This window comes from Pteronotus mesoamericanus, unplaced genomic scaffold (genome assembly GCF_021234165.1).
Source record: "Pteronotus mesoamericanus isolate MK-2021 breed Mesoamerican mustached bat unplaced genomic scaffold, CSHL_Meso_final contig_74, whole genome shotgun sequence".
In the NCBI taxonomy this organism is placed as follows: Eukaryota; Metazoa; Chordata; class Mammalia; order Chiroptera; family Mormoopidae; genus Pteronotus; species Pteronotus mesoamericanus.
The window spans coordinates 31,523,617-31,541,839 of record NW_026555247.1 but is presented as its reverse complement, the minus strand read 5'-3'; positions in this window follow the sequence as shown (position 1 = coordinate 31,541,839).

Sequence of the window (18,223 nt, the reverse complement as noted above, 5' to 3'; positions counted from 1 at the left end):
TGGGGAAATGGTAGAAATAAAAACCATGATAGATTGACTCCCCTGCATAATTTCAGTAATGGAAAAAGACAGGCACTACCTCTAGTAAGTAGAGTAAATGGGGCATTTAAATTTAATAAAATACATTTAAAATTCCATGTGGAAAAAAACACAATGAAAGGAAGAAGAGAACCTAATACTAGCATGAATCATTTTCAATAAGGGCTGGGGGGGGTGAATAATAAAACATGCAAATTAAAAAGGGAGCTCACAGATTGGAGGGTGGGAGGGGAATTGAGAACAAGAAAATAGGATTACAGTTTTAACAGAAATGTTAGAAACAACAAGAGAAAAATCTACATGCCTGAAAATCCAATTGTTGGTAGGACTGCAGTTAAACTGCAAATAAAACAGACATTAAAGCATTAGAGAGAAGAAAGTAGATATGAAGGACCAAAAAAACAAAAATTCAACATGTTGAATTAGAAATTTTTACAAATCAAAGAGAAAACCCATTATAAAATACAACGTAAGAAAAATATCCTTGGAATAAAGAAAGAAGTAAATATGCAGATCATAAATGTATACCATATTCCAAGAAAATTTGATGGAAGAAAAATTACATTGAGACATATTCAAATTAAATTTTTAAGTTCTAATGTGAAAAGATAAATCTTCGGGCATCTATGCAGCAAAAGCAAGTCATTTTCCTGGAGGGAAATGAAGGGGAATCAGAAAATTTCCACTGTAACTCTCTATTCTAAAAGACAGCGATTTCTAAAAAAATTCTGAAGAGGGAACCCAAGGACATTATAGTCAGCCAATTTGTTCCTTGTCTATAAAACAGCTGAATCATGTTCTCACAAGTATTCAAGCACCTAGAAAAATAGTAGTAATTCGATTCCTTCTTGAAAAATACTAATGTCGATTAAATCCAGGTAATCAAGAAATGAATCAAAATAAAGAACTCAAAAACAGAAAAGACATGGCTTTTAAAAAATGTAACAAGTCTTGAACCCATTAAATATAGAAACACAACAAAAATTGAGGTAATGATTATTATAGACTAGACTGTAAAATTTACTGACGTTAACAAATTTTTTTTATAATTAACAAATTCTGAGGTTGGGTGTCTCTGAGGTGGCAAAGTGCAATATTGAGTAAGAGTGGATATGTCCTCAATATTTTTGGACTCTTCCTTTTAATTTTAGAGAGAACTTTTAGAAACTAGTATCTCTTGTGGCAATAAAACACTAACCTAAAATTTAGAGACTCCTTCAGTTTTACCTCAATTTCTTTTTATTGTTAGATCCAAATATAAACTAAATGTAATATAGTTTTTAAACAGCATATATATCATGGCCCTTTTTAATGAAATTTTATCTATCTAGCTTTCTTTCTACATAAGCATTAAGATAGGTTTGTTATTCTATTCTCCTAATATTTAAAAAAATTGGTGACTTACAGATGATTATGAATCAAGATATTTTTGCTTTCTTTTTTATTCTTGTTTATTGCTTGAATATTGATATATTTGTATAATTTTCTCCAAAGATTTCATTGTTTTAAAAAATCAGTTTTATGTTATCTTAAATTTATTTTTTTAATTAATTTTGACTGGTAGTTTCTTTTTTAAGAATCCATCCTACATATCTTTTTGCCTACATATACTTGCAATATCATATATACAAGTATGTTCATTGTGAAAACATTAGATGCCCATCAGTAGAAAAATGATTAAATAAATTATGGCATATTCATATGAAAACATTATGTACCCACTAAAAATAATAAGGTCAATTTAAATATGGTGGTATGGAAAAATGTTCAAGAGGTATGCAATTAAATAACATTCAGCTGCACAGTGAGTACAGTGCATTACCGTTTGAGTTGAAAAGTTGCACATCACACACATCAACTTCCACACCTGACAGTATACGACAGTATTGTGTGTGTGTCGACATCACAAAATCTGTTAATGGCAGTTGTATCTAAGGAGAAGGGCTAGGAGACTGGAATGGGAGAATTCTCCTTTACTGTATGTATTCTTTTAGTACTATGTCATTATGTTCATTTATTCATTTTCCCCTTTGTGAGAAAAAAGTGTTCAAAAAAGGCTTCACTGGTGCTTTTGTTGTTCAACCCTTTTATTGTACAGAAGAGAAAGTTGAGACCAGGGGCCAGTTAAGTGACTTGATCGAGTTCACACAGCTAACTGGAGACTTTAATTTCTATTCTTTGGAGCTGATGCCAGCACTTTCAGTACATGGCCTCACACATAGAACACTATTGTCACTAAGATAACAACAACCATAAGTATCATCATAATACACAATTTACAGTCTCTCATTGGGATGCTTAGAGTTTTAATAATTCCAAAAGAGGCAAGTTACAACTCAATTAAGCAAGACTCCTGGGGGAACCTGTGGCATGTTAGAGGAAACCAAATTGCTGGGAGCGGAAATGAATGTGATCACGTTCTCTGTTATTGTCACCCAGAACCTAACACACTGGTGGGTGATAGCAAATGCACAGATGGTTTCCACCTAGTTTAATCTCAACAGGCTTTTAAGACCAATTTATCACTGTCTCAAAGAAGAAAGAACTTGAGAGCTCATATAGAAAGTACCAATTCCCAATGTGGTTTTGGAATGTTTTTCCCTTTAAAGTGTAGCCTCATACTTGAGCAAATTCAGAGACATCACAAAATTCTAGCATGGACCATTTTCAAGAAGTGTCATATTCTGATAACCATTTTAACACATGGTCTTCACACACACACACACACACACACACACACACACCCCACAAATAAACCAATATGAATTTTGAACTATTAACTTTGTAGCCTCCTGTGAGGTTATTACAAAAACTTTGCCTGAAAAGAGACAATGTATTTAGTATCATTCACAAAAAAAAAAAAAAAAAAAAAAAAAAAGGAGGATGGTTTTGTTTGAATTCTGGCCCTGCCATTTCCTAATTAAACTGATCTTGGGCCTGTTGGTTTCGAGCCATCAGTTTTTCATCTTTAAAATGAGAATAATAGTTCCAGCATCTCAGGATTGTGGAGAGAATTGAATGAGATAATATGTGCTCATTGCCAAAAACGGGCTGTGTCAAAAGGAGATACAAAATAAATGTTAATTTCCTGTCCCCTTCCCTAGATAAAAACAAGTTTAAAGGAATGTAGACAGGTATGCTTCAAGAAAAATTCTGTATATTGAATGAAATTTGAAAGAAATCAGCCTGAAATGGAAATGAATTCAAATTATGAATGCGGTCATTCAGAGAACTGAAATTAAATACATGGCTTCTCAATGAAGCCAGTGCTACCGACGGAAAGAAAGGGGAAATGCATGACTATATTGCTCATTTAGTTCTTGTTCTTAAATTTGCTTCTTTGCTTATAATTATCAAATACAAATGAGGAAAAGTGATTTGGAGTTGTATAATTAAAATGAAGAAAAGGTAATTTTAGCCAAAGTATGCAGAAAGTGTTTTGATAATGAGGTTGAGAGAAAGAAGTATTTTCTAGAGACAATAATTGACTCCTCATAATTCAAGACACTAAAACTAAAGTGTCTCTGACTATCAGACATAGGCTGTCACATTAGGGCTAATATTCTATTACTTTCTTACGTGAGGCAGGTAATATTCAATAAAATCTCGTACTTTCTATATCAAATATGTGATATATTATGCATACATATTGAGCACTACCTAAAGGCATATATTTTACATATATAAGTACATTTACATATGTATTTGTTTATAACATCACCAATGTGTGCTCAGTAAACCAGAGTGTATGTGTGTTTCAGCAAACAGAGTTCTTAAATTATATTATATTACCTCTCACTGCATATACAAAGCACTGTACTAATGGGCTGATAAAAGCCTTATTTGTGCAGAGTTAACAGTCTAGCAAGAAAGAAACATCTAAAACAAAAATATGGGCATAAATAAAAGAAAGGAAAAGAGAAGCACTAAGTATAAATTGAATATTAAATTATAAGTTTTTAATATATCAGATTAGTAATATGATATATAATATGTGATGTCACATGGAAATAATGATATGATACAGACTATAATATAGAAGAGCTGATTTTAAATCTTATCCCATTTGAGATATTAATATCAGACCCTTGTTACACAGTCAAGGCTGCAGACCTAAAGGAATGATAACTTTAAAATGTCAAGAAGTTAACCTAGGCAACAATTTCCTCAGAAATACTTTATTAGTAACCAAATCAATGAAATTCACTGCCATTATTTGTAATGAGAGATAAAACAGAAAAAATTAAAGTACATGTTATCAATACTTGATGTCTATGGTACTTATTCATAAAGCATGATATAGTAAAGTTATACAAAGTAAGTGCCATAAGAAGTATAAACAAAATTACTCTCAGAATTCAGGAGAAAAGGAGTCATTCCATAAAGTGGGATATAGGAAGGCATTGCAAAAGACGTGCAATTTTGTTTAGTTACAAAAATAGGAAGAATTTTAATGTGTAGGGAAAAGAAAACATTGTGGAAAAGTTTACACAGAAAGGAATGTGAAGGGGTATAATGGTAGATAAAATGAGAGATGAAAGGAGAGAAGGAAAAGCTACTTGCATATCAATATAAAAGTGTTCAATTACTCTATTACTAAGGTAGAGCCACTGGAGGCCTTAAACTGATTTTAAAACCACAGCGAGAAGGACTTTAGGAAAATCATTCTGACTATTTAAATAGAGCGATGGCTGGATTTGGGGAAGGGAGTCTAGAGATTGGAAGGCTGAGTAAAAGAATTCTGTGATTATTCAAAGGACTGGTCAGTTTGGTCCAAAGTAAGGCCCTGGAGATGGGAAGGAGGGGCCTGGGGAGAGATTTTGCAGTGATGGGACTTCGGAGAGAATAGAAACAACATGGATATGGAAGCAAACATAAAAAGGGAAATCAACACTCACACAAGGCCTTCACTTCTAGCCATCAGGGAACGCCAGGGTCCAAATCTATCACCCTACCAGAAAAACAAAAAAGTTGTTTTAAACAGAAAACTAAACAAAGTAAGCAGAAGAAGTAAGTTCAGATATCAGACATTTGCAGCACAGGACTGTAATCTCTGAAAAAAAAAGAGAAAAATAAGGTGAGTTCTTCAATTGCACTGGCATTTTGCCTGGAAGTCACTGGCAAACTTCAAGCCCAGAGAGGGGAAACTCAAGCAGAACTTCACAGCATTGCTAGTTGAAGAGACACAGGTTACAGTTCACAGTGGCAGATGTAGCTAAAATTTGCAAGGTAGGATATCAAAGAAGAGAAAGCTAACAAAGAAAGAGCTCTAGAAATTTGAAGAGGGATTTTCTTGAGTCTTTGGCTACATACTGATCTATGTATGTAGAGGATAAAACTCTACAAATTTGGGTGAGGACAAGTGGGGAAAAAACAGTTACGCACCAGGGGATGGTAAGATTAAAAAATTCCGAGAGTTCACTTAGGGCCAGGCCTGATTTTACTTCCCCCAGGTTAAAGTGAAAATACATCATTAAATACATATTTTTGTAGAGATTCAAGAAAGACCAGGCTTTAGAAATGAGCATAAATTAGTTTTAGACTACAAGCTAATCTGGACTTGCTCTAAAAAGAATGTTGGAGCCGTAAAATGATCTAGAAGAAGCTTAACTTCCCATCAGAACAGTCTAACTATCTTTCAAGGAATATAGCAAAATCCAGTACCCAGAAGTATACATTCACAATTTATCTCATTAAACCAAATATTATGAGCAAGTGAAGAAACAGAAAAATGTGGCCCATACCAGAAGAAAAACTAGCCAATAGAAACAGACCCTTAAATGACAGATGATGGAATTAACAGATAGGGGTATTAAAACAGCTATTATAAATGTGTATAATATGCTCAAGGATTTAAAGAAAACATACAGAACAATAAATAGGAGATACAAAAAAGAACAACTATAACTTCTAGAAATAAAAAGTACAGAATGTGAAGTGAAAAATTCATTGAATGAAATTGACAGATTAGACACTATAAACCAAAAAAAAAAAGGAGACTGAACTTGATGATATATCAATATAAACTATTTTATGGGAGTCACTAAGAAATGTCCCACTCCTAACACCCCACCCCAGAAAAACTTCACTAACCTGAGAGAAAACCTCAAGTGTAACTGGAGTCCCAGAAGGCAAGTAGAATGAGGTATCAGAAAAATATATACTAAAAGAAAAAAATGGATAAAATATTTCCAAATTTGGCTAAAACTATAAGTCCACTGCTCCAAGCAGTTCAAAAATTCCCAGCAGCATGGGCAACAAGGGGTGAGGGAGCCAAGGAATATGACAATCAAATTACTGAAAAACAGTGAAAAGAGAAACATCTTAAAGGCAATGACAGAAGAAAATTTACATTATGAAAAAAAGGAACAAAAGAGAAAACTGTCAGATTTTTTATCAGAAAATATGTTAAACAGGAACCAGATTATGCACTGAAAGAAAATACTGTCAACTTAGAATGTTATACATAGCACAATATATTTTAGAAATAATGGTGAAATAAAGATTTTAAGAAAAACAGAAACTGAGAGAATATTTTATCAGCAGACTTTCACTACAAAAATATTAAAGAAAGTTCTTCAGGCAGAAGGTAAATGATACCAGATGCAAACTGACTTTACTGAAAGGAATGAAGAACAGTGAAAATAATAAATTTGTGGGAAAATATAAGCAAAAGGCTTTTCTTGTTTATTTTTAAATTTAAGTGATCATTGTTTAAAGCAGAAGCAACAAAAACTCACTAGAGGGTTTATGATACACAAAGAAATAATATGTATGACAACAATAGCACAAACAATGCAGGGGACAGAAGTACACTGTTACAGGGCTCCTGCATTATATGTGAAGTAGTATAATATTGGGTTGGCCAACAAGCCCGTTTAGTTTTTGTTCATGGAAATAAAATGAAACATTAAAAAATAAGCAAAAAAAAAAACAACCCACAAATAGAGAAAGGGATTAAAAAAAAACATGCAACAAATAGCAAGATGGTCGATTTTAACTTGCCCATATTAATAACAACATTAAAAATAAATGGTCTAAAATCTCCAATTAAAAGACATAGATTGCTAAAATGAATGAAAAATCAAGACTTAAGTATATATTGTCTGTAAGAAACTCACTCCAAGTATAAATACACTAATAATTAAAAGTAACAAGATAAAAAAATATATTATACAAATACTAATCATTAAAAAGCTGGAATAGCTATATTAATACCAGGTAAAATAGACTTCATAACAGTAACAGTACCATGAAAAAAAAGAGATATTAAATAATGATAAAGAGGACAATTCTTCAAAAAGACACAGAACTCATAGACACGGACAACAGTGTGGCAGTTACTGGAGAGAGGGGAGTATAAGCGGACTAAATGGTAATGGAAAAAAAAATACAATAAAGATTAAATCAAAAAGTAAAACAAGTATACAAAGAACAGTAACCCTAATGTGTCTTTTTCTGTGATGGTTAGTTTTTTGTGTCAACTGGACTGACCAGGCATTGCCCAGATTAAACATTATTTCTGGGTGTGACTGTAGGGTGCTTCTGCATGAGATTGGCATTTAAATCAGGGGTCTCAAAGTGGATTGCCCACCCCCATGCAGTTGGATATCATCCGATCATTTGAGGGTCTGAAGAGAACCAAATGTGGAGTAAGGAGGAATTCACCCCTAGGCCTTCGGACTGGATCTGAATGGCACCGCTGGCTCTCCAGCTTATAAACAGCAGCTCATGAGATTTCTCAGCCTCCACAACAGTAAGAGCCAATTCTTCATAGTAAATCTTACATGTATCTATATCTCCCATTGGTTCCGTTTCTCTGAAGAACCCTAGTCGTCATTTTATGAGGCCAACATTACCTTGGTAACAAATCAAGACACAGACATTATAAGAAAGAAAGCTAAAGAAAAAAAATCCTCATGAACAGAGGCACAAACCTTCTTGACAAAATAATAGCAAATAGAAGCAGCATGACTCAAAACATATATTATATGAATAAGTGTAGTTTATCTCAAGAATGCAAGGTTAGTTAACATTTTAAAAATCATTTAATGCAATGCACCTTATTAATAGGATAAAAGTAAAAACATAATTGTCTCAATAGATGCAGTAAAATATTTGACAAAACTCAGCAGAAATTCTTGACAAAAGCTCTCAAAAACTATAGAAAAGAACTTCCTTGATTTGATAAAGGATATCTACAAAAACATAAAAACAGACCTATAGCTATCATCCTAATAAAATTAATGGTAAAAGATTGAGGCCTGTCACTATTTCTAAGTTGGGTTTAACCAACGAGAGGCTCTGGCAGGAAACTAGACATCAGGGAGAGCGTAAGATCCAGGCAATTGTCCTCCTGATTTCCTTCCTGCTGGAAGGCAGGTCTGCACCATCTTCCACCAGAGGCCACAGCTGCTAGGGGGCAGATCTCTCCTGAGAAAAAGTGAACTGGTGGCTGTCCCATCCCTTCACACCTGCAGGACTTCGCTGCTCCTACCTCCTTTGGTCACCAGTTAGGTTTCATATAACCTGCCCCCGTCTTTGTAAACGGTGGTTTGGGAAACTCAGCTCAGTTTCCTTGGCAAAGTGTGCCATCCGATCCCAGCAGGCCCCTGAATCCGAATTTGATATCCACCATCATACATTTGCAAAATACATGAACAAACTCTCCCTGAACAGTTTATATTATTTCCTCTGTGCTCTCATATTTCCATGCCATTTTCTCATGGGATTTTATCTTTACACTTGAAAATCTTTTGTTGGTCATCTAATCACACTTCTCTGTAATAAAATTTTGAATCTAAATTGAAAGGTTTAAATTGATTTTACTTCATGAAATAAAAATGAATTATAGACTATTGCCAAAATTTTTTCTGGGTTGAATAAATATCATTACAGTTATTAATCCACAATTGATCAATGTAAATATATCATAAAGTTTGATTTAAAAATTATAGAACATAAATTTTTTATTGGAAACACATCTTTTAATGAGAATAAGGCTTATTCTCCCAATAGTTTATATTTCCATAAATGACTATAACTTACAGCTAGAATGATATGAAGTTCAGACTAAACCAACAGGACAAAGAAAGGACTGGGTCACAGGAAATTCAGACCTTACAAAAGGTGCATAAATTCTTGTTTTAAGTCAATTTCTTTTAAGAGTAGAGCCTACAAGACATTCCTGCAATGTACACAGTGAAAATAAATAAATTAGCAGAAAAGAGGTTAGTAGAGGTCAAGACATTTGTGTTTATGCCAAAAATAAAACAGAGGTTTACAGTATATAATCATCTGGCAAAAATTAATTAAAATGTTTTTTCCTGCCCATCTGAATAAATAGTCAAGAAAGTATAAATGCTAACTTAACACTAATATAAGGTCTGCCTTCTGGCAAACATAACATTGCTATTTTGTAAGTAAACGTGGAATTTTCACCTCCTCCTCTTTAACATTGTGGGAAAGAGGCAGCTATGACACATGTCAGGGTCTCGGTTTTAGTGGGCATCAAAGACCCTAGCAGTCTCTTTGTTTGGTGTGCTGGGGGGTCTTTACACTCTGGAGCAGCCTTTTCTAGTGAGATCCAGCATGAGTAAGAGGTAAGGTTTTCTTTTATAAATGGTGGAAGGAGGGATTGAGAAAGGGGAGAAATGAAAGGAGGGCTTAGGCATGTTCTTAGAACACTCAGGTTTACCGGTTGTCAAGAGAGTAAATGGGCAGCTGAGGACCCAGAAGCTCCTTAACACTGCGCACCCCCATTCTGGACCCTCATGCCCAGTGAGGAACCTGGGCAGGCCCCCCGGGGGAGAGCTCAAAGTGTGGCCAAACTAAGTACACCATCACCTGGAGAAAGGGAAGAAAAGTCACCACTTGAACAAATCACTCAGATTTACGTGGTTCTACTTTCCTTAAGACACGTTTTCTTTTTCAAAGCTGCTAATACCGAACAGCCCAAGTATGAGACACTGCTAAGAACGTGAAACTGGATCTTTTGTATATTCTAAGGCTGAGTCTACACAATAGCAAAGTGTCAGATGTTTTGTCTCCACATTGCCAGACATCTGGATTGAATGAAGAGTCAACTAAATGGACTTGATGTTCATCTTGTTTCCCTTTTTAAGGCTGTCTTTTATTCCTGGCTGTGAAACACCCTTTGATATCAGTAGCAGATCTGAGCATGAAATCAAACTGTCCGCACAGAAGAAAAGAAAGGAACCTTGCTCATTCTTCCCACGAACCTGCCTTTTTTTCTTCCCTTTCTTTTTTCTAAGCCCTCTCGGGGACTTTCAGGTAAAGGCCATGTAGCTCCACCTTCATCCATCAGTAAAGGGCAAACACGGTGCCCCCTGCCATCCGAAACCACTACGGTGATCTCCAGTCCCCAGTTTAGGTAGACTCCCCTCTCCTGCTGGCTCTCCCTGGTCGGGGTGGGGAGCCGGGCAATTTCTCCACCCCTCTGACCACCCCCCAAGGAGAGGGAAGCTGCCCCTCCCCCATCCCCGAGCCACACATTCAACAAAACGACATAATGAGCTGCATTTTGTTGAGGGCTCTCCAGGTCCCCCAAATCTTTCTCAAATGTGATTGTTTATAAAATGTTTGATAAAAATAAATGATGCTTTCAATTTAAACAAAATTTCACACTGTTACTGGTTTTAATAACAGTTTTGACAGATGAGATTTTCATCATCTGTTTTTTCTTTGTGAAGGCTTCTTCAATAAACTAAAAATGCTTTAAACTAACAGATGTGACTATAAAGTAAGGCTTGAGTGTGAGACATCAGGAACTAAGGCTTGTCAAATGCTTCAACATAGAAATATATTCCTACTGTAAGCATCTCCTGGGTATCAGGAGAGTCCCCAACCGAATGATGGCCGGCTAACGTGTGAAGCTTGTTTTAGCAGCAAGATGTCGTTTATCCCAAACTGGGAGCCTGTCTATGCCTGCTCCTTCCATCCGCTCTCTGGATCTAGCGATTTCTGCTTCTCCAGCTCTCAGACACCTGTTAAAAAGTCAACCCCAACTTGTTTGAGCTGATGTTGACATTTGAGAAACTGATGATTCAGAATTTTTTCCTATCAGCTCAAAAATCTGAATTTTCCATGATATTCTATTTGCCATAAAAATTTATTTTTGCCTATATATATATATATATATATATATATATATATATATATATATGGTGTGTGTGTGTGTGTGTGTGTATGTATAACAGACTTGAAGCTGGAAATTGAGATTGCAGTACTCTGATTTCAAAATAGCTCACTTGCCTCCAAAATATAACAGTTTGAAGGGGTCTTTTCCTTTTTTGTGATGTCTTTACATATTTTAAACAGTTATTCTTGTACAGAGAAATACAACATTGTGAGGCAAATTGACAAATCAATTTAACAACAAAAGTAATCCTAAAGCTTAGTTAAATTAAGGAGTAATGTTATATAAAGAACACTTTTCTTAAACCATGTCGTATTCCAGATGGAATATCCTCTTACACCAAAAAGTATGTCAAAATTTATTAACATGATCTGAGGAATAAAATAAAAAGATGGAGAAATACTAATTTCCGTTTCTATCTCTTCCACTAACATTGCATGTATTCTATCAAGCCATTGCATCCACAGTTTTTCCCTCCCTTGAAGGGAACACAGAGCATTCAGCTCCTCTGTGGTGGGGTTAACGAATGGGTAATATGTCACTTATTTCCTGGGCTGCTTCTCATCCGCAGGGTGAAATCTGCTAATGGCCCCACTGCAGGCACAGGCTGCCCAGTGCCTGGGTCGGTCTAACAGGAGCAAGATCTCATTTTTCCCTTCCAAAGGACATCCAAGGGAAACTCCTCTGCCAAAAGAAGTATTCACAAGGATTATGGCAGTGCAGGGCCTCTGGCAGAGCCAGGCAGGGGGAGGGGGTGTGCAGGGAAGGCAGAGAGGCTGTCTTAAACAAACTCTGGCCTGAGATAAGCCGCAGACCTCAAAACAAGCCATTAGGTGAAGGAAGGGCGAGCTGTCTTGAGGAGGGAGGAGAGGACCTGATGCAAATGCCAAGAATAGCCCTGCCTGAGGGTACTCAGGTAGCCCAAAGCCAGTGTGCAAATATCATGACAAGATCAGACTGGAGCTGGGCAACAGTTGGAACAAAGTGGTGTTGGAGTAGAGAGGAACTGAGAACACAAGTGTTAGCTATGTTTGCTGGGGAGGAGGCAAGATTTTAGGCTCCTGGGAAAGGGCTGGGAAGAACCAAGCAGAGCTTCAGAGCTCCAACCCTTGCTCAGGTCTGGGGTTCTGGATAAAGGTCCAGGCTCAGAGCAGCATGGGTGATGAAGCAGGCAGTTGATCCCACTGTTTGGGCTGAGAGGTGACAGGACAGGGTAGGAAAGGGTCAGAAATGCTGGCTCAGGCTTCAGTGCTGATGTAGCGCGTTGACGCATAAATATGCGTTTAGGTGTCTGCTAACTCACACAGTATCTCCACATAACATAGTTCATGCCTTTAAATGCATGAGTAAATGAACCAGAGTAGCAAAAACTAGGGAATAAACAAATGTGAAACCCCTTGAACATAGGAGAACACAAAATTATATCTGGCACTCTAAGCATGCTCTTGCAGCACAAGTCTGTCTTCAGGCCTTAAAGAGAAGAATCTGATGATGATAGTGACATGCCTTTCTAAATATGATTACTGAAAGAATTAAAATATTGCCCCATGACAATATGAATCTGTCTTTTATAGATTCTCATACCATCTTGATGACTTTCTATTTGTCAACTCCACTGGGTATGTATTACAATCAGAAACAGAACTATGAAGAAGATAACCTTAGAGTTAACTATGGTTATTAAAGAACATTTTTTTTCATCCCGACATATCAAAGGCTCACCACCTCTCATCTCATCCCCTTGTCCAGGCTGCAAACGAACTTGCCCTTCAACCTCTCCTTCTCCGGTCACCTCCCAGCTAGGTTCAAAAAATCATCCTTTCCTCTTCAAATATCGTTTGTCTCTTCTTGGTCCCTCCCTTTAGCATCTTCTGACTTCCACTTCTAAACATTTTCACTTTTATTTACTCATCTATCAGCCATTCGATCACTTGTTCATTCAACAAACATTAAGCAAACTCTGTGCACATGGAAGATTGCAGTCTAGTTCTATATAATGCCATCTTGGAACCACTTCCTTTTTTTGTTATCATCACCTTACCCACCCCTCCCCCCAACCTAGGATTGTTGTAAATTAAATGACCCCTGGGCAGGGTATTGGAGAATACACAAAATTGCTCTATAGTGACATACTGAATGCTGCCCAAAGGTGGCAGTTGGCAATAGGACAACTGGTCACTAAGTGGACTTCCATGTGCCTCCCTGGGGTGGGAGACAGAGAGCCTTCCCTGCTGGAGACCTGTGGTTTCTTTCTCTCCTGCTCCCCATTTCTCTGGTAACTTTTCTCCCTCCTCCATCTTGCCCTTGGGGATCTATAATCTAATCTTTGAACCAGATTAGTCTCTGAAGGTAGAAAACTTGCTCAACAAGTATGCATTCAAATCTTTCTGACTTGCCCTAAGACCAGAGGATTTTCAAATATGTTCAAGCATTGTTTTAGGTGACTCATTGTCTAGGAGTCTAACCCTGAGGGTTGCAGAGAGAAGGGGTGTCCCTAGCATGCAAGTAAAGAAACGTTCTTACCTCCGGGACAGAAAAACATCTATTAATATATTAAATATGTTAATATATTAAAATATAATCCCTCTACCTTTTTAGTATAAACTACTAGGTAACATATTGCATTAAACGAAAGAGTCAGAGGAATTGGAGCTGGGGGCAAAGAAACTGAGCCCCTGATCCAATCTTGCCCGAGGCCCTACTTTGATTTCCTTCCATACTTTCACTTCTATGTCTCATTCATGGCCAACGCCCGTCTCCTTATGTATTTTTTTTTTTCCTTAATCCTTGCAACCTGGCTTCCATTTTCACTGCAAAACTGAAACTAGGCTTTTAAAGGTCACCATTTGCTTTCTACCTGGCAGATCCAGGGGATTTCCGAGTCTTCACCTTCCGTCGGGACTCCACGGCTCTGGGCCCTGTGTCACATGGGCACTCGCATCCCCCGCAACCTGTGCGCACCTACTAATCAGGAAGATTCCCAGCCACGTTACCTTTGGTGGTTTGGTCATGAAAATAGTAGGTACCCAGGATGATTTCAATGTTTTTTCAAGCTATACTCACTTCTTCTACATTATGATACACAATCGTGGACAAAAAGAAAGAAGTTGTCTCCTCTGAGGATCGCTGGTCTGCAGAAAACACTTTCGGTGCCTGAAGACCTGCATCCTAATCCCAGCTCTGGTATGTGCTGTCTCTGCAGCTTTGGCAGACGCCCCTGTGGCATCATTCTTAGGACAGAGAGTGATTGCAGTGACGACTCAGTGGATTCCACATGACTGATGGCCGACAAATCTGATGTCCCACTGCACGGCAATGGGGCACCTGGCCTAGGAGGAGCCTACACAGCTGTTCACAGGACAAGGCCACACCAGCCAAAGGTGACCCAACACACAGCACACCTGAGGGCCGTAAGAGCTGCTGCAACAAAAAAAGTCGCTCGGTACAGCGAGGCTCCTAGACCAAGGGCACGAAAGAGAAGAGAGAGAAGCCAGAAGTGAAAATGTGGGCTCTAGGTTGCAACAGCCTCTACCTGAACTTCAGCAATTGTTCCATCTACTGTTGCCCCTGAGAGCAGCCTGGGAGCCCCCTGAACAAAGCTCCCGCCAGAAATACACAGCCTCTGGAAACCTCAGCTTACCACACAGAGGCATCCGCTTTCAGTTCTTCGGTAAACTTGCTTCCCCCACCACTAGAGTAGTAAAAACACACCCGAACTTTCCCAACCCTTTGCTCCTTAATTAAACAGCCCCACTCCTCTTGTTCATATGAGGAAGGAAAAGAACACCTTTTCAGCGGAACACAGCTGGCTCACTCAAAGTTTCATTAAGGCCCATTTTTATTAGTTAACACATCAGTTCACATACAACAGAATAACCACAAAAATCAGAAGCACACCAACAATAGTGACCAACAATAGTGATCCATCCCTTGCTCTGTATACTTTCGTCACTCACAAACAAATGATTTTTTTTTTTACCACTGTCCCCTTCCCTTTTGCTTCTCGAGCCATAACAATGGGTGTTCTGTCCACTAACTGTGCGGGGGCGCGTTCCTGGCCACGCTGGCCAGCGCTCCGGTGGCATCCCCAGTGCTGGGGCTTATCGCCCAGGGGCGCCCCGGTCCGGCAGCCCAGGGTCTGCAGGACACCCTGGCTTCCGCCGAGTCTAGGCTCTTATTCAATTCAATTGTGAAGGAGAAAGGAGAGTGAAAGGAGCAGCTGTGAACGGCCTATCCTGAGCTAGAGTCTGTGCTATTTTATCGATTATCCTTACCACAGTCCTTTTGGATAGACATCAGTGTCCCTATTTTTGAAGTTACAGACCTGAGGCACAGAACAATGCCATGATGGAAGGTCCCCCGGCTAATCACATACAAAAACTGGTGTGGCCAAGTGCTCCTTGTGACGTGTTTAGCCCTCATGGTCATGAGCTTTCCTACCACAATATTTTCCTCGAAAGTTGGGCTTACAATCATTTCTTGGTTTCACTCAGGAAAGGGGGTCTATTTCTTTTCTTTAAATTCAGAGTTCACTCTCTTTTTTGAGGGGGAGGAGTGTTAAAAGGGTTTGAAAACTTGATTAACATCCAAGACGAATTTATTCAATTTAATGAATTATGTTTTTAGAGTTTACCCGGTACCGGTAGTCATTCCAGGTCCGGGCGGGCAAAAACAATCAAGCAGACTTCTGGTCATCAGGGAACTTATCATCTTTTTCCTGATTCCAATCTCTCCAACTCATATTCTGCACCACTTAAAGTCCATTTTCATACTAAATAAACTTTCCTTAGGCACCCACAGGATGCCATGATGTGTGCCCTAAATTTGAGCTGACAAAGAGATTAGGACACGCCTAACCTCAAGGAACCCCATTTTCCAGTGTTTCCCTCACATAGAACCATCCATGGCTCTCATGTCAACTATCTCAAACCCCACCTGTTCTGCAAAGCACTTCCTCCAGTGCTCAATTGTCCTCTTCTACTCTAAACTCACAGACTACGAGTGCCATACTGTTTAGTTGTTCTAATTGTCTCTTATGTCTTAATTTTATCTCTGCAATGACACTATAATCTACTTAAGAGCAGAATCACTGCTTATAATCATTCTTTTCAGTCACACACAAGACGAGGGATTACTTCTTTGGCTTTAAACCCAAAGAGCACTTTCATCTTGTGATGATGTAAAGGACTTTAAAAGACTTGTTGATTGATTTCAAGGATTAGCTCCAACGCCGGGGAATTTTCCTCCTAGTTAAAAATTCCACTGAGTTTTTTAATACAAAAGTCATCAGTGAGATTTACGATAAAAATTGAGTTTTTTTATAAAAGGTGTTTGGGTAGAAAGAGGAGAGAAAACATTGTTCTTCTTAATTATCAACTATCACTTCGGTTTTTCTTTCACTCAATTGCATCTGTAATTTTGCCAACCAGGCCAAGACTGTGTTCCCATTGTTTTGTTATTTCAGAGAAGTGTGAGGCCAAATTCTTGTGCAACTTTCTTATAACTATACCCTATGGTCATAGTACTTAATTTTTGAGTATGAAAGAAAGAAACTATCTCATTTTAGGCAAGGTTGGAAAGTATGGAAGTAGCTATCCCTGTCCTGTGACCAAGCATGAGCCAATAACCTGACATTAGACAGAGTCAGCTGAGTGGATCGAGAACTAGACCTTCATCTATCCACTGGGGCAGGCAGGCAGGCAGCCACTGATAAGTTTCAGTGGCTAAGAAGTTCAATTTGTCTTTTGGAATACTGCATCTGTTGAGGAGGGAGATATAGTATCTATTTTCTAACACACAGTAATGGATGAGCTGTAGCAATGGATGGTCTAGAAATAGGTAAAAATAGGATTCCAGAGAGGTAGCTGGCACCAAAGAAGGTGGCCAATTGGTTGGATAGGACCTAATCCTTGGGTTATTTGGTATAAAGACTTGCAAGTAAAAGGTACATCCGCAGGCCTAAGCGGACTGGTGAGTAAGTCAGCAGCCCAGCCACCAGATCAGCCCAGCCTGACCCAGGCAAACAGGCTAAAAGTTCAATTACACAAAACAGGGTCTAAGATAAGAATAACTTGGGGTTCCAGTAATCCCTGCAGAACAAAGTAAGGTTGTCTTAGAGGTAAGGTTAAGTGGTCTTCAGGACACCAAACACTCAGGCACACATGGACTCCAGCTTCACTATAGTGATTCTAACTCACAGTGAAGTAACAATACCTCGTGCATTAATTCAAGACTCTACTTGTATGAGTACATTATATTCTAAGTGGAGCCTTTCAAAGTCTCCAACAAAGATGTTTGGAGTCAAGTGCCAAGGTCAGAGGTAGTTTCTGAATGCTCAGTTCACATTGCTTTTACGTTCTCAGAAGACTGACCTGGCATGGAGACCTACTTGTTCCAATGTCATGTGCATTTAGTGGGCCTCTTTGCACTCAGGAGGCAAGTAGAATAAGCTAGTGCAGGGGTCAGCAAACTATAGCTCACAAGGCAAACTGGCCTACTATGTGTGTGTGTTTTTTTTAATATTATTAAAGATGTATTGGAACAAAGCTACACAATTTATTTATATATCATCTATGACTGCTTTCACACTATATTAGCAGAGTTGAGTAGTGGCAACAGAGGCTACATGGCCTGCAGAGCTTAAAATATTTACTATCTGGTCCCTTTACAGGAAGCGAATATGAGGTTGGACTGCTGTAATTCATTCCACACCTTCACTACCTACTAGGCAGGTGCTGTGCTCTCAATGTGTGTGTCCCCCCATAATTCATATATTGAAACATACCTGCAATGTGATGGTGTTAGAATGTGAGGCATTTGGAAGGTGATTAGGTGGTGAGGGTGGAGTGCTCATGAATGGGGTTAGTGCCCTTTTTCAAAGTGGCTGAGAGAGGTCCTTGCCCACTCCACCATGTGAGGTTCCAACTAGAAGGTGCTGTCTATGAATCAGAAAGTGGACTCTCACCAGACACTGAATCTGTTGGCATCTTGATCTTGGACTTCCAGAACTGTGAGTAATACATTCCT